Source organism: Pelodiscus sinensis, chromosome 11, assembly GCF_049634645.1.
Source record: "Pelodiscus sinensis isolate JC-2024 chromosome 11, ASM4963464v1, whole genome shotgun sequence".
Lineage (NCBI taxonomy): Eukaryota > Metazoa > Chordata > Testudines > Trionychidae > Pelodiscus > Pelodiscus sinensis.
In genome coordinates, this window is record NC_134721.1 from 12,373,876 (window position 1) to 12,400,291 (window position 26,416).

Sequence of the window (26,416 nt, forward strand, 5' to 3'; positions counted from 1 at the left end):
ATGGGTAGCATGGCCTGTTATGATGTTCTTCTGACTATGGGGAGCAGAGTGAGAATGTGTGAAGAAGTGTTGTCAATGATTGCCTGGGAAGATTATACCTTATTCTGTACTTATCTGAGACTAAGGTTTCAGTTCGCACCGTCGATTGGTACTTCTCTAGAAATCCCTGAAGCAAATCGGGGGGGGGGGGGGGGGAGGGGAGGGGGAAATCACAAATCTTATATCTAATAATGTGTTCTAATTAGCGTGAAGGGTGGGCAAACTTGCTTTTGAGTCAGTTTGGGAAGAACCAACTCTTACTGGCAACATATATCCCCAAACCACAGAAACAGAACTTTGGGGAAAATATAAAAAAGCACAGGGGGAAAAAAAAGTCAGATGTCATAGGAACATAAGCTGGATTCCTGAGATCTTCCTACACATCCAATAATCTATTGTGTTTTACACCACTCATATTTTGTTCTGAGCTCTTTAATAAAAATAAGGCACGTTAAGAAAAACTGGGGAGCCAGAATTCTGCTGAACCTTTCATCGTGTGTGGCAATAGGAAAGTGCTGTCAAGCTCGATTACACAGTTTACTTAAGACAAAAGCTAAGAATTTGCAGAATCCAAAGAAAATTGAATTTTAAACTAAGTCTTGCTTCAGCCTACCCAATCCTCTGCTTCAGTTCCTGGAGAATTTGATTTAGAATCAATTGATGCACAATATTGTCAAACGGATCATTAAAAAACCTGAATAATATTATGGCAATTATTGTATCTTGATTATGTCAAAGAAAAACCTTGCACAAAAAAAGAGGACCAATGTTTCAATAGGGTTAACCACTAGGAAAGCAAAAGGAGGAAATTAAGTTAAGCATGCAATAGCACTGCTGATCTTTCACAGTTAAAAGTATAGTCTTGATCCAATGCCAGTTGAAGTCGGGGGGAAGTTTGTCCATTGACTTCAATTTGTGTTGGTCAAGTTCTGTAGCATGTCCAACAAGAGACTTTTGGGATGACTCTACATTGAGAAAAACAAAGTGTAATCTGAAACTGGAAGGTGAGTAGACCTGAGAGATGGTTCTACAAATCCTCCTGCTATCAACAGCATGATTAAAAAGCAGTCAAACACAAAATAAAAGGCAAATGTATATTTGTCTCCACAGAACCATCTTGTAAAGGATATTCAAGTGAGGAAAGATGGGGAAAGCATTGATGTGAAGTAAAATAAATTGGAATGCCCGTTGCTGCATGAGTAAAATGGAGATAATGATGCTTACCTCCATTGTAAAATGCTTTGAGAGTTACTGAGGAAAAGCATTATATAGGAAATATTATTAACAGACCGTTAGCACTATTTTAAGTTCTATTTTAAAACAAAGTGTTCTTTAATTTGCAGAGCAACTGATTCCGAGTTGGGTAAGTATGACAACATAAGTCTGAGGTTGTGAAGGCTAGGATGTTAACAGGGTTCAAAAAAAGAGCTAGATAAATAGTTTGTCAGAAGATGGGAATGGGCAACAGGGGTGGGACTACTTGATGATTACCTGTTCGGTTCATTTCCTCTGGGAGCACCTCGCATTGGGTGCTTTCGGAAGATAAGATACTGAGCTATATGGACCTTTGGTATGATCTCATCTGGCTGTTCTTATGACATTACATTTGCAATTAGCCCAACTGCTCTCCAGACCTGCAAACAGGGTGGCTGCAAAGAGGGCAATTACCCAGAGGCTCAGTGATTCAAAGGGGTCTGGGGCTCCAAGCCACCGCTGATACTGCAGTAGAATGGCTAGAACCCTGGGCCCTTTCAATGGCTGCTGGGGCACCACACCATGTGCTCCAGGCAGTCCTAAGAGCTGTGTTAAGGTCAGTGTGGTACATTCTAAGTAGTGCTCAGGGCTGCCTGCGCCTGCCTCAGTCCCACCCCTTCCACAAAAGGCCCTGCCCCTTTGAGGAAAACACTAAGTCCCCCACTACACACACCACACACATTTTGCCCAGAGGCCCACAGAAGCTGTCGACACCGCTGGTGGTCTCATAGGAGACTCTAATATCCAAAATAAATGACAGAGATCCTGAGCTTAGTTATGGTGGTCAGAGTTAATCAGCTTTGTAAAGGAGATAGCAACCCCATGCCCTGCAGAAATGTACATTTCAAATACAAATTTACAACTGAGGAATAGAGAGGAAAGGATCATCTCTCCCACCTCATCATCTTGTTATTTTCTTAGCCCCAGTACTACAAACTGCTCCACACGAGAGGATGCCTTCATCCAGACAGAAGAACCTGGAACAGTGGCTTCTAAGTGATGTATTTTATCAACAGATAGGACAATTGTGGTGGTGTTTTGGTATTCTCGGTGTATTGTATTCTTCTGCGTGTTTTTATATTTATAATGAGAAATAATTTAGCATAATACACGGGTCACACTTCATAAAAGGTTCCTTTTATAATTGGTAAGTAGATTGAGTGCATCAGATGGCCACAAGATCATAAGGTGTTTGTAAGAAACCTATTCATTTGCCAGACTGGCTTTCAACAACTGATTAACCATGTATTAAAACATGGTTAACCTCTGAGCTATTAATAATGGAGCCTTATCACCAAGTGTGAACAGCAGTATGTTTGTTTGCTTCTGCCCAAACAAATGAAAGCACACCCTGCAATACTCATTCACTTCATTATAGTAAGTATAAGGAGCTTTAGGAAAGATAGAAAGTCATGCAGTAATCTTATGTGTGTCAAAATATGAATAATTTTTAAGGACAGCCATACTGCATATGTGAGAAAGGGGGAGATGATTTGGGAAACTAGACTGTAGAGGTGGAAAGAATCCCTTTAAAACAGTTTGTGAACCATCTAGCAGTGCTCACGATGGTCTACAAACCAGTCAGAGCACAATGCACCTTTCTGTGTATGTTGAATAAAAATAGATCTCAACCCCATATTGCCTCTGTATATTATTCATACTTATTATGAAAAGGGCAGGAGACGAAACAGGGATACTTTAAGGAGGTTTTTTTTTTTTTTAATGGGATTTTTTTACATCCCTCTGCTTGTAAAACCTCTGGGTTCTTAGGTTACTAGGAGTCCAACTGTGAGTGAGTTTCAGAAGGAAGTATAAAACTCTTTTAATCTAACAATCTCATAACTTTAACATTTAATTTCTTATGATCTTAGAGAGCAAGTAGTGAGTGCTCAGAATTCATAGCAACAAAGCAATCTATCTTCAAGAAGGGAGGCATTGTTATTTTGCTGGCTATACCTACACTTATACCTAGGCTAGGTTTACACTATACCTTGCAGACAATGACAGTATTACAAACTAACAAACCAAATGTCCATGGAATTCATACACAAAATTTATCATCCAATTGAGATTATTTGAGTTTCTTCTAAGGCCTGTTCAAGACCACATCAACACAACAGTTACCTAATCAGTTAATTCAGACACTTGTCCAGAAGCCTTCTCTCACCACCACCAATCAGCAAAGTTTACATACCTTTCAGTATCTACAGCCCAGCTTAACACCTGACCAGGATTTATAGACTCACTTTATTTCCCAGCATGCCTTATCCCAAGTTAATTATACCATGGCTGCCAGGGTGGACTACATTTCCCAGTTTTCCCTGCTCTCCTGAGTCTGAGAAAGAAAGATTGGTGGAACCACGAGGACTTAGCTTGAGCCATTGCCACAGAAAGGAAAGAGGAGTGATATCCCTAACTAAATGCCTTTCTTTGCTACTAAAGAGGTCAGATTTACTTCCAAAAATAATTTCCTTCCTCTTAGGGACAATATTCCCTGTCTCGCAGATATTATTAGGAGCAAATTTAGAAAGGAATAGTGCTAGCCCAGGAGTTCTCCTCACAATACTTAATGAGCTCACATACTCCATCACAGCTACCTTTTCCCCGTCACATTAAATATACTGATTTTCACACATGAGCTTCTAGTTTTCTTATTTCTCCCTGCATCCTAAAACATGTAATCCCTCAGTAAGTTAAATTAATGGAGATTGCCTATCTCCTAGAAATGGAAGGGACCTTGAAAGGTCATTGAGTCTAGTCCCCTACCTTCACAGCAGGACCAAGGACCATCCCTGACAAATTTTTGCCCTAAATGGCCTCTACAAGGATTGAACTTACAACCCTGGGTTTAGCAGGCCAATGCTCAAACTACTGAGCTATCTGTCCCCCACAAGTCAGATTCTCTCCCTTTTGCACAAGAGCCTTATGCCTCAAAAAAGGAGGTATAAGGATCTTGTGCAAAAGGTTTTTTTGTGCAAAATGGACCCATCTATACTGCTTGGTTTTGTGCAAAAACCTCTTCTGCAAAAAGCACTGGCAGAGAATATGCAAATGACAGCACGATAAATGCTAATGAGCACTTCATTAGCATAATCTCTGCTGGCAAAGACTGCAGTGTAGACATAGCCTCAGTGTAGAAAGTGAGGGCCCACAAGAGAGCTTAAAAACCTTGCCTCTACAGGCCCTGGTTTCAAAAACCTTCCTCCCAGAATCACAATACAGAGATTTTGGGGGAATTACTGCCATCATCAAGTGATTTTTATCCCTGAAAAAAAAAACAGAGGTGAACACCTGAATCCACCCTCAGGAGTACCCCAACTCTTTTGTGCTAAAAGAGCTTGAAAAAAGAAAAGAGGGAAACAAGTGGCAGTCTCTAGGGCTACATCTACACTGCACGGTTCTTGCGCAAGAACTGTTTTGTGCAAGAGTTCTTGTGCAAAAAATTCTTGTGCAAGAGTGCATCCAAATTGCCATGTGCTTTTGCACATGAGATGCGCAAGAAAGCTCTGATGGCCATTTTAGCCATAAGGCTTTCTTACGCAAGAAACCCCTGTTGCCCGTCCACACTGTCTTCTTGCGCAATAGGGCTTATTCCTCATGGGGAAAGGAATAACTCTTGCGTCAGAAGTCCTTTGTTCCGACGCCTTACTGTAAAGTTACTTGCACAAGAACGCACGTGCAGTGTAGACGCTCCGCAAGTTTTTGCGCAAGAACGACTGTTCTTGTGCAAAAAGCCTACAATGTAGATGAAGCCTAGTAGTTGACCTCTCAGTCTGAGGCGTGCAGATACACATTGCCAGACTGACCTTCCAGGACACCTTCCAGGACACAAGAATTAAATCATCTTAAAAAAAGTGATGTTTGTTAATTACAAAACAAAAGATAAACTTGATAAAGCATATTTGGTTGCAGATGTTACAGAGCAACTAACGAAAACAAATTAAAACACAGAGGAAAGTCTCTGGGCATAGTGCTAGATGGCAAGTGGGGAGGAGAGGCATAGATTCACATAGTGCAGTTCAAATCAAATCACAAAATAAAGAAAAAGTATCCTGATGACAACTAGATCCACTTTTCCCTTTATTTCCTTCCAGTCTTTCCTTGATTCAGTCCACTTCCCTGCCCCGAATTCCTTGGAAACAGTAGTCCTGCCTGGGTTTAAATCATTCTGGCTACATCTACATTGTGTTCTCTTGCACAAGAACATATGCAAATGAGGCACGGTGATGAATATCGCTGTGCCTTATTTGCATATTTAATGAGATGCCATTTTTGCATAAGGGGCTTTTGCACAAGAAGGAGCAGTCTACACTGCTCCTTCTTGCACAAAATCTCCTTCTTGTGCAAGAGCCGTTCTGCTCCTTTTTTTCAGGCATCCCACGTTGATGTAGGTGAAATGGCTCTTGTGATCCCCAAGCACCTGCAGCACCATGGAAAAAGGACCACTTATGGTTGGTATACTCTGTGGCGAGGTGTTCGGGAACAATATGGGGATGTGCATGCCGTCTATGGCACCACCACAGTTAGGGAAACCGATCGTGGCAAAGCTTTCCACTATGGTGTCCACATTTCCCAGAGTCATAATCCTCGATAGCAGAATGTTATTGATGGCCTTGTCTATTTGTATGACAACAGTTCCCACTGTAGATTTCCTCACTCTGAACTGATTCCCGAGCTTCCATAGGGCTATTGCCACATGCTTCTCCATGGTCAGAGCAGGACTCAGCCTGGTATTCTGGCACCTCTGGGTAGGGGAAAGCCATTCAGACAGTTCCAGAAAGGTGGCCACTGCTTATCAGCCCATGTCTGCATCACAATGCGGTCCCACCAGACTGAGCTTGTCTGACAGCGGCAGAACTGATGTTGCATTGTGTCCAGAGGACTGACTGGAAGCTGCCCTAGCATGAATGCCAGGCCTTGCCTGAGCAGAGCCTCCATGCCAAGCTGAGCTTCGGCCTTGTCCTATTCCAGGTGGAGCAACATGCATATGCTCTCGAAGTACTGTGCCATTAGGCGCACCACGACACACATGAGCATGATAATGCTTTCCTGCTAACCGGGCTCCATGCTCGTGCTGGTAAGGCATCCTCAGGGAGCAACCAGAGCACAAAAAGGCATGAACACACTGCCTCCTGCTGATGTCACGCAAGCGGGGAGGGACTAGAGGAGTGCATTCTGGGTTGCTGGCAACAGGAACCCCTAGCCCTCTGTAGCAGAGTTTTGGACCCCCGGACACCGTGAGTGTAGCCCAGAATGCAAAGCTAACCATGATGGGCAGTCAACAGTTGGTTTCTTAATGGGGATGCGCTACTTCAGACTGTCTTCGAATCTTTCCTGCAGTGAGGATACGGACCTTTGACTTCACAAAATCGGGTGGTAGGAAATCGACCCTATCGGCTGTGTCTTGGGAGAGTAGATATGGTCTTGAGATGTGTTTTAAATTAGAATCTATAGAGTATTAGGTATGGATAGGGGTGATGTATCCATAAAGTTGACTCCATTCTCTAGGGAGATCTCTGTATTTGGAGTGATCACCTGGGACTTTCAAAGAGCAGCCATAAGAGGAAGGTGCCATCGAATAGTGTTGCACCTTTATATGAGGTGTAGTCTTCACAGTTGAGATGAACATGAGTAAATGCCAAAACATTTCTATTTTAAAAGAACATTAATATGAGCATTTTGCTGAAACTGTTAAAAGGTTGATTTTTTTATAATGTTGTTTCTCCATTGTCCCCCCTTAAATATAAAACCTCCAAGTATTGGTTCTGTCTACCTTTGCCTTTACTTTTTCAACAGCATATCAGATTTTATATGGAATGTGGAGCACACAATATATATTTTGAAAGCCTATGTGTATATTTTATCTTAAAGTGATATCATTATTGATTGTTTCTGCAATAAGAAAGTTAATGGAATGAATTACAAGTAGTTGCTATAGTAACTACCATTGGACTACATCTCTTGAAGAGGAAGCATACAATTAATTTATCTTTTAACCTGCTTTATTGCTGGAAAACCCATACAAATGCAGTAGCACAGGTCTGGATTTAATATGTATTTTTGTACCAATGTCTTCTAAAATCAACTCTTCAGAAGTTTTTGAAATGTTAAGAAAAGTTTTCAACTTATATATTTCCTATAGTCTAATCTAATTTCCCAAAGATAAAAGTAAAGATTCAGGGATTCTGATTTTCTTTCTTTCTACCATTTGTCCAATGTTTGGCAGCTCACATCTTTCCTAACATGTCCCCTGCCCCCACCTTCCCCAAAAAATCCAATTCTGAACACAGACAACATTATTTAATTTGAAAAAAGACATACGGTCTGAAACCTAGGGTAATATATGCAGCTTTGGGTAAGATGTGAATTGTTTTTCAATAGATTACCAAAGCCATGTTTTGTTTTGCATAGTGTACTTTGGAACTGATCCTATTGGCACCAGTGAGGCAAATCTCCCACTGAAGTTTTGCGAATGTTGCCTGAATGAGGACTTCAGGATTGATTTCATTTTCAGTCCAGTCTAACTTCATTAAGCCAATGGAAACACAGCCATTGGCTTCAGTGGGAGTGGGAGCTGGTACTATTTCATGCATATACTCATGAGGAAAGAGCAAGCCTGATTTAAGGAGAAATGGACCTAATTCTGGTTGAGTTTGCACCATTTTTATATCAGTGTAACTCCACTGACTTCTTGTAACGTCTGATTTGCTGCTGGAAGCAAGATCAAAATAAGATCCAATGTACTGGATTTAAAAAAAAACCATACTAAGTGATTATGGATGATTCATACATTGGAAATTAGTAACTTGTGTATATTTCAAAAGAAGCTGCTTCAGCAAATAAACAGACATAAAAGGGAACAAAATATAGCATAATCCACAAACATTTATACGTTTCTATTAAAGCCTAAGTGTAAATATGGCTCTTTTTCCCCCACAGCTTCTCACCACACATCGTATTATTAAATATTAAATTATTGAAAGGTTCTTCCTACACTGGTCTTTGTCATAAGAATAATGAAGAATTAAATACAAACATCTGCTTCATGTAGTATAATGTTTTGCTTGCACCATAAAAAAATGTTTTTAGAAAAAAATAATAAAAAGGACAAAATAATGGCATGGTCCCAAAGTGGGGAGAAAAAAAAGTCCTAAAGTACGCTCCTTACTCTCCATTTTGATCCATAAACTTATACTGGTGTAATTCTGTTGACTTTGATGGGAGAAATGCTCAGGAGGGTCATAACCACTGGCAGTAAGTTAGCTATTGACCAGGTTGAAACCTAATCATATTATTTGTATTATTCCAAGCTCGGGAACCCTTTGTGCTAGATGCAGTACAAACATATAATAAGAGAGAGCCCTTCGGGAAGGCAACAAGACAGGCAAAGGCTTCAAGGGAAATGGAGGCCAAGAGAGGCAAAGTTATTTTCTCAAGGCAATGCAGGAAGCCAGTAGTCAAGCTATGACTTTTCCAGGTTGCCCTCCCTTCAGCTGGTTTGCTAACCACTAGACCATGTTGCCTCAAACATTGATCTCCAGGACTCTGCTAATGAGGTTTAAAACAAACAAAAGGAAGTTTTTCTTTACTCAGCACATAGTCAACCTGTGGAACTCCTTGCCAGAGGATGCAGTAAAGGCTAGAACTTTAACAGGGTTCAAAAAAAGAACTAGATAGATTCATGGGGATTAGGTTCATCAATGGCTGTTAGCCAGGATGGGTAGGAATCGTATCCCTAGCCTCTGTTTCTCTGGAAGTGGGTGACAGGGGAGGGATCACATGAGGATTACCTGTTATGAGCCCTCCCTCTGGGGCATCTGGTATTGGCCACTGTTGGCAGACAGGATACTGGGCTAGATGGACCTTTGGTCTGACCCAGTATGGCCGTTCTTATGTTCTTGTGTTCTTATGATGTGATCTAAATAAAATTCTGTATATGGAATAATGCACGTGGGGCTGCTATGTAGACTAAGGTTAATTAGACAAACTAGAAGTAGGATAGCCGAACAATTAAAGTACATGTCTATCAGGAAAGGAATACAGTGAGGAGGGGCAAGTTAGGTAAAAACCAGTAAATTTCTTGTAAATGTTACTAAGAAAATAAGAAAAAAAAATCTAAAACTAACCAATGCACGCCTCAAACTACACATTGACCAGATGTCTCAGTGGCAGAGTTTTAGGTTTGTAAAGGTTGAGTGAGCTTCCCTCCAGTTCTGCTGATCCTCCTAAATCCTCTGATTGTTTCTCTGGCACTTTTTCATCCAAAACCTAAAATTCTCATGCATATTCCCTTTTAATCCAGACATCCTGAGGCAAAGTGCAGCAGTGCAACTCTGCTTCTGAGTTCAACAGACCAATCCAAATGTCCACTGGAGTCACTGGAAATATTTCAGAGTTTGTAACCTGTGGATGTCTTTACTTACAGCTTCCATATCTTCCTAGTGTGAGAATCAGGGAGAGGATAGACTCACAGAAAACATCACCAGGTACTCAATATGAGCTAACAAAGAGCTAACTCATGAGCAATCATGAGTCATTAAATAGGTGGTCAACTTATATGCAAGTTATTCTATTGAATTCATTAGGGGAACTCATTTACTGTACTGTCAGATGGTGTGGCGGGCTCCCGAATCCTGCCCTCTTCTCCCCTAGGTCTGGCCCCTTTCAATGCAGGCCCAGTGGCTTAGACTTTTAAATGCAGGCCCCGCGGCCTAGTCCACGGTCAAAGCAGGCCCTGAGGCCTAGTCCAGCACAAACGCAGGCCCAGTGGCCTAGTTCACGGTCAAAGCAGGCCCTGAGGCATAGTTCACGCTCTGGGTGGATGAGGTAGGGGGGTCCGGGCCCTCCCTCTCCCCCAGACCCCAACCCAGGGCCCTATTAGTGGTGGGTGGTTCCCACCACCGGCTCGGCAGGGAGTTCTCCCCAAAACACACTGAGCCCACCAGGGTGTTCCCTGCCCCTTTCTCTGTGTTGCTTCCTACCCCAGCCCTGTGGCCGACGGAGACCCCACCTGCAGACGCTGGGCTGGCGGCAGCCGTGACATTGGCAGGTCCAGTGTCTGGGGCAGCAGAGAAGGAGCTGTCCACCATGGAAGGGCAGGTGGCCCCCCAGGGTCAGCGTTGCAGGCGCGCTCAACCCAGGGATGGTAGCAGCAACGGTCCCAGCAGCTCTTGCTCCGGCAGCAGGTCCAGCTGTGGCTCTGGAGGTTGGGTAGGAGCTCCTTCGTCCGTGGAGGCCAACCCCAACTGAGCAGCCCAGCAGCCTTTTATACTGGGGCTGTACTGCGAGCATGCCCAGCAGGGCTGCAGGGGAGGGGCATATTCCACCCAATAGGTGGGCTTTCCACCCCCCTGTTCAGTGCGGGGCAGGCCAGCCCCATCACAGATGGACACAAAGAGGAGAAGCAGAGTAAAGAAAGAAATGTATGAGGCAAATCAGGAAGGAAGCTTGGGAAAATACTAGCAGGACTGAGACAGTAATAAAAGCTAGACGAGTAATAGCCCAGGGGTCAAACAGAGGGTAGGATTCTTGAGAAACACAGTTAGGTAGGAGGAGTTATAAGCAAGTTTCATTTTATGTATGGGAAAGTCCTTATGTGGAGATCATACATTTCTGTCAGTTCCTAAATTATAGCCTCACTATTAAGGGATCATCTTAAATCTGATTAATTTATGCACAAGAATGTAGGGTATTTGCTGACATTTGCATCTAAACCAGTAAAATTTTCTTCCCCAGCTTATAAAGAGGTTTGTGTAATGAAGCGCTGAGTTTTAGTTTTTTCTAATAGTCTTCACTTGGGATATAAAGTACTTCTATTTGAGAGGAATGTTCCTTTTAAACAGGGGTGGGCAAAAGGGTCTTCATGGGCTGGATTCAACCCGCCAAGCAGGTTGATCCAGCTTGCAGAGGCCCTGCCACTCCCCCACTCCCAGGTCAATTAGTGCGTGGGGCTAGGGGAAACACATGAAGTTTCCTCTGCCCTGCCCCCACCCTGCAAGGAGTGCACAGTGCTTAGAAGCGCCATGTGCTCCTGGCACGGCGGTAGGAGACTTCATGCACTCCCCCCACCCCCAGCAAATACCCTGCTTGGCCCTGAGTAGAAGGGGGAGTGTGCAAAGTCTCCTCCCACCCCTAGGGGCATGGGTGCCCAGGGGGAACATGGGGAGAGGGAAAGGCGCACCTTCACCACCAGACCAATCATGGTCTGGGGGGAGGGGAAGCGGTGAAAGCAGGGAAGTATCCTGGTCCTGCCCCTTCTAGTAGCAAAAATAAGGCAAAAATTTCTGAAGTGGCCCCTGGCAAAAAAAAATTATTGCCCACCCCTGCTTTTAAAGAAAGTCCATGCTTGAAAGAAAATTAGGGAATATGACATTCAGGTGATGCTTAGTGGTCTAGGGAAAAAGGAAATAATAAGGCAATTTATTGCATTGCCAAATCAACATAAAAGTCATCCTCTTTTAGTCCATCTTTTTCCTTTTCCCACTTGCTTCCCTCATTTCCTCTGAGCCGTAAACCAGTCCATTCTCTTTCCTGGATTTTCCCTTTCGGCATCTCACACCTCTTTCCAGCCACTCTGGTAATGTTCAACATCTTATATTCCCATTCTACAAAACATGCACCCTGCTATTTGGCTGGGATTGCCGTGGTAAAGTGTATAATTGTCACTATTGTCACAGATTTGGAACTTAATTGTGATTAGTGGTTTATGCTAGATTATTCCCATTCTCCTGTGTTTCTTGATACTCTCTAATAAATAGGAGATAGGATTGGTCAGTGGGGGGCAACCAATTCTTTCGTCATTTAAAGATTTGACATGTTATCCCTCAAAGATCTAGCTGATACCTATTGAAATTCTATTGATAAACATGGCAGGTCAGCTTGCAGGAAGATCATTCTAAACACTGTCAATGAAAAAATATAAATACATGGTCAGATCCTTAGCTGCTATAAGTGGGAAGCTCCACTGAAATCATTGACTTCATTGGACTGACTTCAATGGACTTATACCATTTAAGGTTCTGACTCATTGTCTCTTCTTCCATGAACCTAGCCAGTTCAGTTGTTGCTCACGCAGAATGCTTAGATGAGATCATTGGCTCCCTTATGGGCAGAACCACCTTATCTTCAAATGGGAGAATCTGTCAGAACTGTTGACTGGTAGAGTGTTATTATGAAGGGACTTGGGCCTCTCTTTTTTCACATCTCTAGTAGTGGAAAGAATTGGTCATAGTGGAAGGAATTTGTTTATTAACAGTGGGTGAGGTTAAGAAACTCTGTGTCACTTTTCACTATATCCTTTCCATGGGAGCTCCATGTGCCGACAGGCTATAAAAAGTAAGGTCATGAGGAAGGGTAGCGGATTTTGCCATTATTAAGCCACAACATAGCAACACAAGCCCTCATAACCTCAAGGAACAGTTATAATCAAGTTTCTCATAGTGCCGATAGATGAAAAAGACCCATTAGAACATCTAGTTCCCTCCCTGCCAATACAGCATAATTCTGTAATACATATTTTCCATGCCATTATGGAAGCAGACACTGCTAGCTTCAAAGTTCTAAATGGTGGAGGCCTAATTTCAAGATCTCCTCTTTGAGCCTGGTGCTGCCAAGTCGGAAATCTCCTATGCTATTCATTGCACCCTTGACATACTGGCAGTCATACCTTTCTTGTAGTGGGCCCGATAGTTTGGAAGTCACTTCCTCTCATCATAACCCATCAGTCTCAATTATGAAAAATACCTTTGCTTTCCTTTTTAATCACAAGGTTATTCATTTAATGATACTGCGTTCCATGCGTCTTTTGCCTCCTACCATCAAAGTGGGATCCACTTTCTCACAATCTTGCCCATCATATCACTATACCATGAGATTTGTTATTGGTAGATAATCAAGTTTATTATGGTAGTATGTAATGGGCCAGTTGAGAATATGTATTCATTGCTCTAGGTACTGTGCAAAGAGAGAATAAGAGTCCCTGCCCCAAAAATCTTTTGGAGGGCAAACGGAGCTGAACACCATCTCTGGACTTGAGGTCTGGACTTGTGAGGAAGTGCAGCAAAGAGTGCAGAAGGACCATACATGACTTTTAAGAATCTCTAATGTTTCTCATAATGACGATGAAGCAAGCTGTTTATCCGTATTACTATAAAAATGAAATACCAGAAGATTCTCCCTAAAAGAGTGTGGCTACTACCAGCACTGACACTTATGTTTGAAATCGTTATTTTGCTAATGCCATTAATGAATTTGTGCAGCTGACTGCAGCAATTCACTTCTATCATCATCATATTTTCAGGGGGAGGGAGAAGGGAAATCAAAACTGTGAAAGGATAAGTGTGTGTGTGTAGAGGAAATCAAACTGACTTTTCAACCAGAAGAAAATGACTGCATCTAAATTGTACATTAACAGGGCCGTGTTCCACACAAAAGAACGTGAACTTCTGCAACACCTTTTTAAAACACCCTAGATAATTATGTACTTATCCTGGTCTCCTTTTCCTTCTTTGCAGTTTTTGTTACCCCTCCCCCCCCAGTCATGGACCGCACTGTATTTGAAATAGTAGCTCACACAGAGCCATAGACCGTGCCGTTTTGCATAGTTGGTTTAGTGAAAAGCAGATTATAAAATAAAAAAAAGGTCATAGTCATATTCTGCAAGGTAAATTTACCTTATTGTCTTCCACACAATAGCAGAATTGTCACGGCACATGGGAAGAATGAAAATGTCTCCACTATTGCATAAACTTCCCTTTTTTCTGGTTTGTCTTGAGACTGCTGAGACAAATCCTTATGCCTAAGGAAATCATCCAATGTGACTAGGCCTTGGATTCCTGCTCCTAGATGAGCTAGAGGAGAATGTCCAAGATCTTTGAAGCTGAAAATTGAAAAATGAAAAGCAGTGAGAAGCTAGATCTCTCAAAGCTCACATACAGCTTTTCAGAATGCTTCACAAAGCTTATGTAATTCCAGTTAGCATATAAGCCGCTTGTATGGTAATGTAGTCATCAATTGCTGACCTTTTGCAGAGGGTGAAGGAAACAGTGAGAAATCAAGTCACACACATTTTTGAACATCCACATAATCCTATATTTTTAAAACTTGGAGTTGCATCAACCTTTGCATCAGTACCTGAGGGCATAATAGCTGATAATTTATATGTGCAATTAGAGGAAAGCACAGTTCCATTTGGTGATTACTAAAGTAGATAACTGAAAGAGAAGGTCAGTGACCCAGTGTAAGCCCAACTTCATTTTTCCTGGTGCTGTGCTTGAAGGTGAACATCCCGGGGAAAATAAATGGAGCTGAAACAAACGGCACGCGTAACCTTTCTGCTGAAACCAAGAAAAGAGACAAATAGACCCTAAGAATGGATCAAATCAAAATAAATCTTTGCAGCATCTTAGCTATTGGAGTCATGGCAAGGTAAGGACAAAGAGGCTAGAAGAGAAAGAGGGAGTCTGCTGTTGCATAGAAGTTGCAGGCCTTTAATAAAAAATGTGGGGCTTTCAAAAAAACTAAGTACAATGTGTATTTATTTGATTTAGGAACATCAATACACACTCGGCGTAACCTGTGCTGTGAGCCCCCATTTTTCAATGACATTGTAAGCCAGAGTTACCCAGGGAATCCATGGTGCTGCCCCTCTCTAGGCAAATTTTCTCCTGGCTCCAGAAACCTCAGAACTAAAGCTGACCCTTGCAGAGGGCTCACAAGTTCCTAATCCCACTGCTGATGGTGGAGTGGGGAAGTACCTTCCGCAGCTGTGGGGCTCTCACCATGACCCAGCCAGCAGCTCACTCTTTTTGTATTCAGCTTCCACACATCCATGGGGAGCAGCTGCAGCAGTGGTGTAGGAAAGAAAGGTAGGGAATCTCTCTAGTAAACTAGATCCTAATCATTCAGGGCTTTAATGTGCAAAAAGCAACAGCTGGAATTCCATCTGGAGGCCCAAAGGCAGACCCTTCTGCTAATCATAGAATCATAGAATCATAGGACTGGAAGGGACCTCAAGAGGTCATCGAGTCCAGCCCCCCGTCCTCAAGGCAGGACCAAGCTCTGTCTACACTATCCCTGACAGATGTCTATCTAACCTGTTCTTAAATATCTCCAGAGAGGGAGATTCCACCACCTCCCTTGGCAATTTATTCCAATATTTGACCGGCCTGACAGTTAGGAATTTTTTCCTAATGTCCAATCTAAACCTCCCTTGCTGCACTTTAAGCCCATTACTCCTTGTCCTGTCCTCAGAAACCAAGAGGAACAAATTTTCTCCTTCCTCCTTGTGACACCCTTTTAGATATTTGAAAACCGCTATCATATCCCCTCTTAATCTTCTTTTTTCCAAACTAAACAAGCCCAGTTCATGAAGCCTGGCTTCATAGGTCATGTTCTCTAGACCTTTAATCATTCTTGTCGCTCTTCTCTGTACCCTTTCCAATTTCTCCACATCTTTCTTGAAATGTGGCGCCCAGAACTGGACACAGTACTCCAGCTGAGGCCTAACTAGTGCAGAGTAGAGCAGCAGAATGACTTCACGAGTTTTGCTTACAACACACCTGTTGATACAACCTAGAATCATATTTGCTTTTTTTGCAGCAGCATCACACTGTTGACTCATATTCAACTTGTGGTCCACTATGACCCCTAGATCCCTTTCCGCCATGCTCCATCCTAGACAGTCGTTTCCCATCTTGTATGTATGGAACTGATTGTTCCTTCCTAAGTGGAGCACTTTGCATTTCTCTTTATTAAACTTCATCCTGTTTACCTCTGACCATTTCTCTAACTTGCTAAGGTCATTTTGAATTATGTCCCTATCCTCCAAAGAAGTTGCAATCCCACCCAGTTTGGTATCATCTGCAAACTTAATAAGCATACTTTCTATCCCAATATCTACATCATTGATGAAGATATTGAACAGTACGGGTCCCAAAACACGCCCTTGCGGAACTCCACTTGTTATCCCTTTCCAGCAGGATTTAGTACCATTAACAACAACTCTCTGACTACGGTTATCCAGCCAATTATGTACCCACCTTATCGTGGCCCTATCTAAGTTATATTTGCCTAGTTTATCAATAAGAATATCATGTGAGACCGTATCAAATGCCTTACTAAAGTCTAGGTATATGACATCCACCGCTTCTCCCTTATCCACAAGGCTCGTTATCCTATCAAAGAAAGCTATCAGATTAGTTTGGCATGACTTGTTCTTCACAAATCAAACAACAGTGTTATGTGCTCCTCACAAAGAGCTCTGCAGGGCAAACAGGCTGCTACTAACCCTCAGCTTCTAAGCAGTCTCAAAGCATAGCCTCAAGGAGAACAGGTCAAAATAGTCTAACATGACACAGGCAGGAATTAGTAGAGCAAGGTTCCCATCCCAAACAAACTGCTTTGCTCAGCAAGTGTAGGTGGAAAACCCCTCTTATTGACAAGGCTACCACCTGAGCATCCAACAAAACCCCTGCCTTGTGGATCTAATTTACAAACCAAGGCTCTGCCCCCATGGTCAAATAGTGGGGCTGATGCAATTCTAGCCCATTCTTTTGGCTGCCTGCCCCCATCTAACAGCACTATCTTAGCCTTATTTCAGAGTGAGCCTCACCTATTAGCCTCACAACCAAGACCTAGAATCCAGGTGATTCTGGGTCCCCCATTCCACTGCATGAGTAGATTTAGCCATATTTGAGACAAACAACTGGGTATCGCCCACATACTGAATACACTGTAACCCATGGTCCTAACCCTTTGAGCTGACTATTGTGCATTCTGATTGAGGAAGGGGATGTAATACTAGTCTATTGTGCTTTTATGTGAAATGATAATCAGTCCTGGAATACAAACCTACATATTTTTGAATTTTGAGGGCAAAATTAAACTACTTCAGTGAAAATCTTGATCCAAAACACCTAGGTTTTTTTACTTCAATAAAAATAGTTATATTGTGTAAATGGAATTATGGTTCAATAGAATGTGTGTTTGTTACAGAAATATCCACTGGAATTGTACATATTTTAAAACACAAAGGCTACCATAATCCAACTGTGTTATACCAATCTACCTGAACCAACAAACTTGTTTTAAGGAGTAATGATTTTTAACCAGCATTTCTGCAACCGGTACTTTATGATACAGTTCAAGTAACAAAGATAAAACTACCGAGAATATGAAAGGATGTGAAAATACTTTGCCTACCATCTGGATCTATTCAAAGATTTTATTAGACTAATGCTTTGATTCCAGTTCAGCTTATTTTAGATGTGAAATGAGCTGAACGTGAATCTTAGAACAGGTTGACTCTCTCTAGTCCAGCACGCTCCAGTCTGGCAACATCTGTGATCTGTTATGATTTTGTTAGCCAGATGTCCTCTTATTATGGGTGTGGCCAAGTTTCTCACAGTTCCATAAAGTTTGTTTACAGCCACTGGTCCTGGATGTCAGTGTTCTGTGCTGTTATTTAGCTCTAATTTACCCCTAAATGCCTTCTCAGAGGCCAGTAAGCCATGGAAGTGTTAGTAATGCTGCAAGACAATATTGATCTCCTGTGATTTGGCAAATTCTCTGATTTGGCACCTGTCAGGTCACAAGGGTGCCAGAGTAGAGAGGTTCAACATGTATATATTGAGAAATGAGGCATCTTTTGAAAATGCCCATTGAAATAACATTTAACAGTAGGGCTGTCAATTGATATGTTTTAACGCCTGCGATTAACGCAGTCTAGAATTAACACATTAATTTTTTTAACACACACTTTCTGTCCCATAGTCCAGGTCCTCTGCCCTACGGACAGGGTACTCGGGTGCAATCACCTCCTCTCGGGCAAGCAGGGGGGATTCAGCAGACCTGCTGTCCATCTTAAAGTCTACTTGGTGGGGTCCTATGTCCCGCTCCAGCTGATCCCGGGCTCTGAGCAGCATTTCCCTAGAACCCAGGGTCAGCTGGGGAGTCCCCAAGTGACCCCGGGTTCCGCTGTCTCAGGCAGCATTTCCACGGGCAGTGCAAGGCGGAGCCTGTCCCCAGCTGACTCCGGGCTCCATGCAGCACTGCCTCTTTGACGTGCCACAGCTGGAGTGCCCAACTGATTGTGGACCCCGCATTGCACTGGCCCTTGGAAATGCCACTCAAAGGGGCAGCACATTAGAAACCCGTGATCAGCTGGAGTGCCCATGTCAAGAGTCAAGGACATGAGTTGAGGATCAGCTAAGAACTGCAGCTGATGCCTGGTAGGGAAGTTAAAGATTAGGGGTGTGTCTAGACTACATGGCTCGGTTGACAGAGCCATGTTAATTAGTTTATTCGTCATTAAAATAAACATGGCTGCCGTGCTGCGCCAATGATCAGCTGATCCAACACAGTGCGGCAGTCTAGACACGATCTGTCAGCTGGGGAAGCCTTTGCTGACCGATCCTGTAAACCTTGTTTAGTTTTAATGAAGCACAGCACGGCGGCCATGTTTAGTTTTAATGAAGTGGAGATTATTTAAATCCCCGCTTCTTTGACTGTGCCGAATAAACTGATTTACATGCCTCCGTCGAAGGAGCCATGTAGTCTAGACACACCCTAGTCGACTATCCAATAAGCACATGTTTGTCAGATACTCAGTCGATTAGTAGACTAGTCGATTCCCCTCCTCCTTTGCTGCCTCTATCAGATATGCGGTAATGGAACCCAGGGTCAGCTGGGGGCTCTACCTGATCCTGGGCTGCATGCAGCGTTGCCCGGTTGACATGTCGCAGCAGCGTTTCAAAGGCAAGGTGTGTGCGATTAATCACAATTACATTTTTTAATTGCTTGACAGCCCTATAATTAACAGTCATGTCCAAAGCAGTATGTTATTAAACATATATATGTGCTGTCATTATAACCACAGTAACGTTCAATGCCATTTTGGAGATTTATGATCAACAACAGAGTTAAGTCTTCAGCTAATAAAATGACCCACATTTAACTGTTTTGCGCAGCCCTTCAGTATGAAGTTTATTAGCCATATTGACCAAAGAGTGCCTGATGGTGGAAGAACAAATCAACTGATACAAATATGAACTGTTGTTTATTTTATGAGGGCAGAAGAGTTAATAGAAAAATCCCTAATCTGAGGAGACTGGACATCATTAGGTATTGACTCCAACCATTTAACTCCCTAACCAGATAAGATGAGGTACCTGGTACGCTCTGACCGCTGCCTATCATGCTAAGCAGTATTAGCTCATTGTTTCCTTGTGCTTTCCCATTGATGTAGCTGTATCCACCTGCTGTGTCTTGTCTTGCAGGGTGAGTAGTGGGGACTCATGGGAAAAGAACCAGATCAGAAGACCTGAGATCCTGCCTCTGCCCCTGGCTTGCTGGGTTACCATGGGCTTGTCACATAATCACCTCGTGCCTCAGTTTTCCTAATTGTAAAATGGGGATAATGATACTAACATCCACCGTATCACTTTGAAACCTGCTGCTGAGAAGTGCTATATTAAAGCTCATATTGTCACTATACTAAGTCGTAATCTTTTTGGATCAGGAACCATCCTTTTGTTTTGTACGATGCACAATGCAGTCCTAGTCCATAAGCAGGGCTCCTAGGCATTACTGTAAAACAAATAATATCATCATCTACACAAAGAATTTACCAAGCATTATAAATACCATATAGAGGCATCCTACAGCCAGCTTGATGGTATGTAAAACTAGAAAGTGATCAAAAAATTGCCAGAAGCATTCTTTTATTATTATTACTGGCTAGTTTACTATAGATTGAGGTTTCTGAATATGAAGCCAGAGATGAAATTAATACAGTTGATGGGATCACTGTCAGCTGCAGGAATGTTGTGCAATAAGCGACTAGCTAACCAAGTGGTGTACATCATAATTGGAGCAACTACGCTAGAAACAAATTGCATTGTAGGTATTCTGTAAGACAGTGATGGACAAATTTAGAGTTACATTCATTTTCTAGTTAAAAAGTTAATCCTATCAAAGGTTGTGTTTACGTTTATAGATTCCTTCCAAACACATAAACAGTCATTTTATTTCACATTTTTCCGTTACTAGTGCTAATGAAGGGATGGAACTATTAAACCTTATTAAATATTTAAATAAGCAGGCAGCAAGACAAAGCCAAGATGTGCTGGATAAGATGACATCACAATAGGGATGAGCAAAATGTCCTCACGAATGCTTTAGTGTCCTCATTTCATGTGATAATATAGAAGGGCAGATTTTGAGCTGGTATAAATTGACTGCAATAAGTTCTGAGGCTCTAGGGGAGATTGCTTGCTTGTGTAACTCCACTTAAGTCAATGAAATTACAACAGTGTTATACCATTAGTAAAGAAGCTTTGGTTTCCTAAAGGATAGCTTTAAGTACACCTGAGTTCTGACCTTTGTCAGGAGATTTTTCCTGTGGTCCAGGCCACTGCATTTAGAACTCTCAACATTCACTTAGATGCTACTCACAAACCCTTTCAAATGCACCCTTAGTTTAATGCCCGGCCCTGTTTTTAAAGGGGCCACTCCATTTTTCTACTTAACCTGATGGCTCCATCTAAAATACAAACAAATATTTAAATGGCATTCAAAATTCCTGCTACATACAACATTGTACAATATAAAATTATAACTATGCCATTTCCAGGTTCTTCCTACCTATAGAAAATATGTCCTTTTACATTTACTGACTTTTTAAAAAGGAAGAAAGGTAAGTTTGAGAAATAGGTTAATTATACTTTGAGTTGGGGGAAGTTTGCACTTTTGGTATTCTGCTTTTTAGTTTGTTAATAAAAAGAAAAAAAACCAGCATCCAAGAAACAAAGTATTTCTTAGGATATTATTTTTAGAGTTGGTTTCCTTCTCTTTGGAAAGAAACAATCTTGTTTCCATTCATAGGGTAATTTATGTCATATAGCTGGAATCTTAGATTTATTGTCTTGAGTTTTGTTTAACTCTAACAAGAATATTTTATTGGACAAGGAAAGCAAATTTACAATGAAATGGAACTGAAAAGGATAGAGGTTTTTGTTTGGTTGATTGGTTGGTTTTGTTTTTTGCTTGTTGAAATCATTTTTAGTGTGAGGAGGTAGGAAAGATTGGTTCTTGAAGGATCTGAAATCCAAGGTGAAATGTTGAGGAATGGAGGAGGCCACAGCAGGACACAGGACTTTAACAATCAGACTTGTGCATTTTAGAAGAAAAGATTGGCTTTGTTTTTTTCTGAAAAAGGTTTGCCAGGGTAGCAAGCTGGACGTGATAGCATACTTGGTATTTCTATTAATTTCCTTGACATTATTGTGATTGTCAGGACTGATTTTCTTTTCTTCTTTTGGTCGATCCCATAAATACTGCATGTTTTTCTTAATGGAAGTTGTTACATCTAAAGCTAAAATTAGTCTAGAGAGAGTGGTACTTCAGGAAAGATGACTAAATACAGTTCAGTTGAAGTAACATTTGGTTATACTGGAAAGAAGGAACAGCTGATGGTTTAAAAACCCCTCTGGAGCATGACAATGACATTTTGATTAATGTCTTTGTCATGAGCAAAGATTATTTAGCTAATGATTTGCATAGTTGCCTGTTCCCTGGCTCCCATGCCAGGAAAAGAATGCCAAATCCCAGAAGTGGAGAAAGCAAGAAGCTTGAAATCAGTGGGATTATTTGTGTGCTTAAAAGGAAGCGCACACTTGTATACCTTCCTGTACCAAGTCCAGATCACAGAGCACATTGCAGGATCAAGCCCATGATGCACAAGAAGGAAGACAATATAACTGAGGCCAGGTCTACACTCTTAGGCTATGTGTACACTGGCGGGTTATCGCGCAAGAATGGCGGTTCTTCCGGAAAGCGTCCACGCTGCCAGCCTGCTCTTGCGCAAGAGGATTTACAGTACGGCGTGGTAAGAGAGGGCTTCTTGCACAAGAACTATGCTTTTTTTTAACAGGTGTAAGCCTTCTTGCTCAGGAGCTCTTGTGCAAGAGAGCAGTGTGGATGCTTAGCAGGGGATTCTTGCGCAAGAAAGCCTTATGGCTAAAATGGCAAGATATTCTTGCACAAGAAGCTGCCAGTGTAGCCATAGCTTTAGGGTATGTCTACACTTGCACCTTATTTTGAAATAGGGATGCAAATGCAGCAATTTGAAATTTCAAATGAAGACAGGATTTAAATATCCCATGCTTCATTTGCATAATCGCATTATGGCGCTATTTCGAGTTAGCACTATTTCGAATTAGCAGACGCTGTGTAGACGTGGTTATTTCGAGAGAAAATCCTTTTCTCGAAATAACCCTTATTCCTAGTACAATGAGGTTTAACAGTTATTTTGAGAGAAGGGTTTTCTCTAGAAATAACTGCATCTACACAGCGTCCGTTAATTCAAAATAGTGCTAACTCGAAATAGCGCCATAATGTGATTATGCAAATGAAGTGTGGGATATTTAAATCCCGTCTTCATTTGCAATTTTGAATTGCTGCATTTGCATCCCTTTTTTGAAATAGGGTACAAGTGTAGCCATACCCTTAGGGAACAATAAATAAAGATACGCAACTCCAGACACGTTAATAACATAGCTAGAGTCAATGTACTTGGTTTGTGGTTCCCTGCCATCCCTACAGCTGGAGGCTGATGGGAGCAAATGCTCCTGAAAGCTTCCATTACTCCTTGCACAAGCAGGAGTACCAGCAGTTTATGGGGGCGCCCTGTGCGTTTGATTTAGCGAGTCTTAACTAGACTCTCTAAATCGAACTCCGGAAGATCCATCATAGCAGTGTCAATCTTCCATTCAGTGTAGACATGGCTTCATAGTTCATTAAAACTCTGAATTCTGCAAAACCAAACAGCATCAGAGGGGGAAAGTTTGCAGTTGCTGGTGCTCACTAGCTAGAGTGCACTGGTTATTTATTCAACACTAACTCCCAGTGTGATCACACTGAGCACTAAATGTGCCTTTGTTCTCTAACTCCCTTGTGTAAACAAAGCCTCAAATTCACTTTTGTCAGTAAAGGCAACATCTAGACGTCTGAATGTGTACAAGGAGCAGATCCGTGGAAGGTGCCAATTTTAGTCCCTATTCTGAGTAAAACCTTATTTTGAAAAAATAAACCACCTAACCACTTATGTGGAAGTTATTTGTAAAGAATGTCATCATGTTACAAGTCCTGATGTACCTCCATCTAGTCTTTTGTCCTTGCTACACACTTCTTCCAATCATAGTTTTCACAGAGATTGAAATGGAAACATTTGTGGTTTAAACAACTTTAGCAGTCAGTGACTTTCTGATTATTCTAACATGCTCAAAAACCTAGTCAGAGTTACCCTGTGGAAGATAATAAAATAATTTGAATAGAACATGAGCAGTTAAAATGAATGTGATTATTCATGAATACTTTACTTGAGTGCTATATTAAATTATGGTGAAACATAAAATGTCACATTGGGATTTGTAGATTGATATTCCCTATAGACAACCCTTATGTTTTTCTTTTAACTCTCCCCATGGATGCTAATGGAATTAGCCGTTTAATACCTTTTGTCTTCTTGTTACATTCTACCACACATTTGACTACTTCCAATCACCTCTGGTTGGGAGGTTAGCTAGCTCATGTCACAGCTAATGCACAAATAACCTTATTCGTTCCCATCCATATGCAGTACTTATGTATTGAGTTAGCTCTTTCATATTTCCCCTCTTCTTTATATTTTCTCTAGGCAATTTTCCCCCCAGACATCATATTTCAAGGTATATTTCCTATGTGAGATTCACATATTTAGGTGAGACTCCCATTAAGGTTAATGAGACAGGTGGTTAAATGACTGTGCACTGCATTGACAATTTACCCTTTGCTGTTTATCATCTGGCTGAAAGAAAAGGTCAGACTGGCTTCATCATGATTCTGGATCTTTACTTTCTCAGAGGTCACTGTGCCGCACAAGAATGTACAGCATATGGACTTGCAGAAAAGTTGTTCCTTCAGCTTCTTTTGCTTTTCATATTTAACTATAGCAATAGGTTGCAGACTTGAACATTTTTTATACCCAAACCGCTAAGAGATCATTAGTGCCAGTTTTTTCAGACAGCACACAATACTCAAGATGTGGTATTTCACAACTATTCTATGCAGAAAGACAATAATTGTGGTGGAAACATGGTGACCACAGAGGCTAGGTCTTTGGACATGAACCTGTTTTTGTTCTGTGCAAGGGGCCCAACAGCTTCTGCAGGCCCCTGAGCAAGGGGGAGGAGAGGTTGGCTCTATGCTCCCATCAGGGGTAGGGCTTCAGGTAGAAAGGGTGGGGCAGGAAGCCAGCCAGGCCTCTGCACTGCAGAGCAGAGTGCACCCCCCCTTTGAGCTGTTTGGAGTATGCCGTGTCCCCGAGCAGTTGCACTCTTTGTCCTCCTCCACCCCCCGTTGGCAGGCCTGGCTTTGTGATTGAACAGCATGTAGCAGCAGCATGGTCTTGCATCTTGAACAAAGGCATGGGAACCTGAGGAGTTAGGGTGTGTCCTTGACTCTGACACTGACTTACTTTGTTGCCTGAGCAAGTCACCTAACCTTTTGGAATCTAATTGTTTGCATAGAATAAAGTTCCGCCTTTATAAAAAATGAAGAATGATCCTCAGGTTAAGTTTATAATGTGAGCAAGATGCCAACTGCAAATCATCTTTTTATCAGTCTTCTTTAACCAGGACTTAACAGTGTGCCCCATTGTCATCAAAGGGACAAGTAGCAGTTGGCTATTTGACAGGACCGTCATTAACAATCTGTTTCCAAAAGTTTTCAAGCTCAGTGACAAACTGTATTAACCACGTTGTGGAGTCAAGGAGCTGAAGTTCAGCAAGGCTACCCTCTGCTCCTGACAAACCTGCACAAACATTAAAATGATAAAAATAGCTCACAATTCAAGAGTAGGGAAAGGGTAGATATATAGAAAATGGGGAAATGAAACATTAAATTTAAATCTCTGGCATGGGTGGGTGAAGCTCAATATAGGCAGAAGTGCTTAAGATGAGAAGTCTTTTATCCAACAGTGAACTGGTTGATGATAATGCTAATGTGGGATCCTACAGTCCATTAGCTAGGAGCGTGTCTGAATACAGGTTACTGTCCTAATGTGGCCCCTTTGAGAACTGTAATTATAGAAAAGAGAGCCTGTCATTCATCAGTGAATATCATCTCTCAGTGCACCTACTTTTTCTTTGTTTCTCATATCCATGTTTCTATTCACTTTTGTGAGCATTTACATGGTGGGGTTGGAATGTAAACATTCATGTAAAACACTGGCTCAGAGATAGCCTGTGGCCCTGGCTTTCAGCCCCTCAAGCCCTTTCTTTACCCAGCCCTGGCTAAAGTTAAGAGGTGTCCTGAGAAAAGATCTCCAGTTCAGCTCTTTTTTGTGAGGCCTCCTTAGCCCGGGGTCCTGGGCTGCAGCCAATAAAGCCCTTGCCGCCCAGCCGGGCCTGAAGTGGAGAGGGAGGACATGGCTCCATGCCCTGCCATTCCCCATATTCTCTGGGCTAGCGCTGTATCCACCCCGGTAAGCTGCATCCACAAGCTTCCCTGGCTTGCAGGTTCCGCCTCCGCAGCTCCCATTGGCCAGGATTCACAGCTAATGGGAGCTGTGGAGGGCGGTGCCTGCAGGCGAGTGCAGAGCAGTGCACATAGCCAACTGCCCTCTCCCCTTCCCAGGGTCTGCACCAGAAAGGGGAGCTGCCTCAGGTAAGCGCCTGCACCTCAGCTACCTGCCCCAGCCTTGAGCCCCCTCCCACACCTTAACTCCTGACCACGCCTCCACCCCACCTCCTGACTAGAGCTCTCTTGTGCACTCCAACCCCCTTGGCCCCAGCCTGGAGCCCCTTCCTGCACCCAAACACCTCATCCTCATCTCCACTCCAGAGCCCACACTCAACCCCCTACCTCAACCCACATCCCCCTCCTGCACTCTGACCCCTCATTTTTGCCCCACCTGGAGCCTGGGGGGGGGGGGGTTCCACAAAATCTAATAGACCCAGGCCTCTAAAAGAATTAAGTCGTCCCAGGCTGTAGCTCTGATTTAACAGATATTTTTTTCTTTACAATTGTTCATGGGAGGCAAAAAAGGAAAAGCCCAAACAGCGATGGGTAGGCATGAAAATAAATA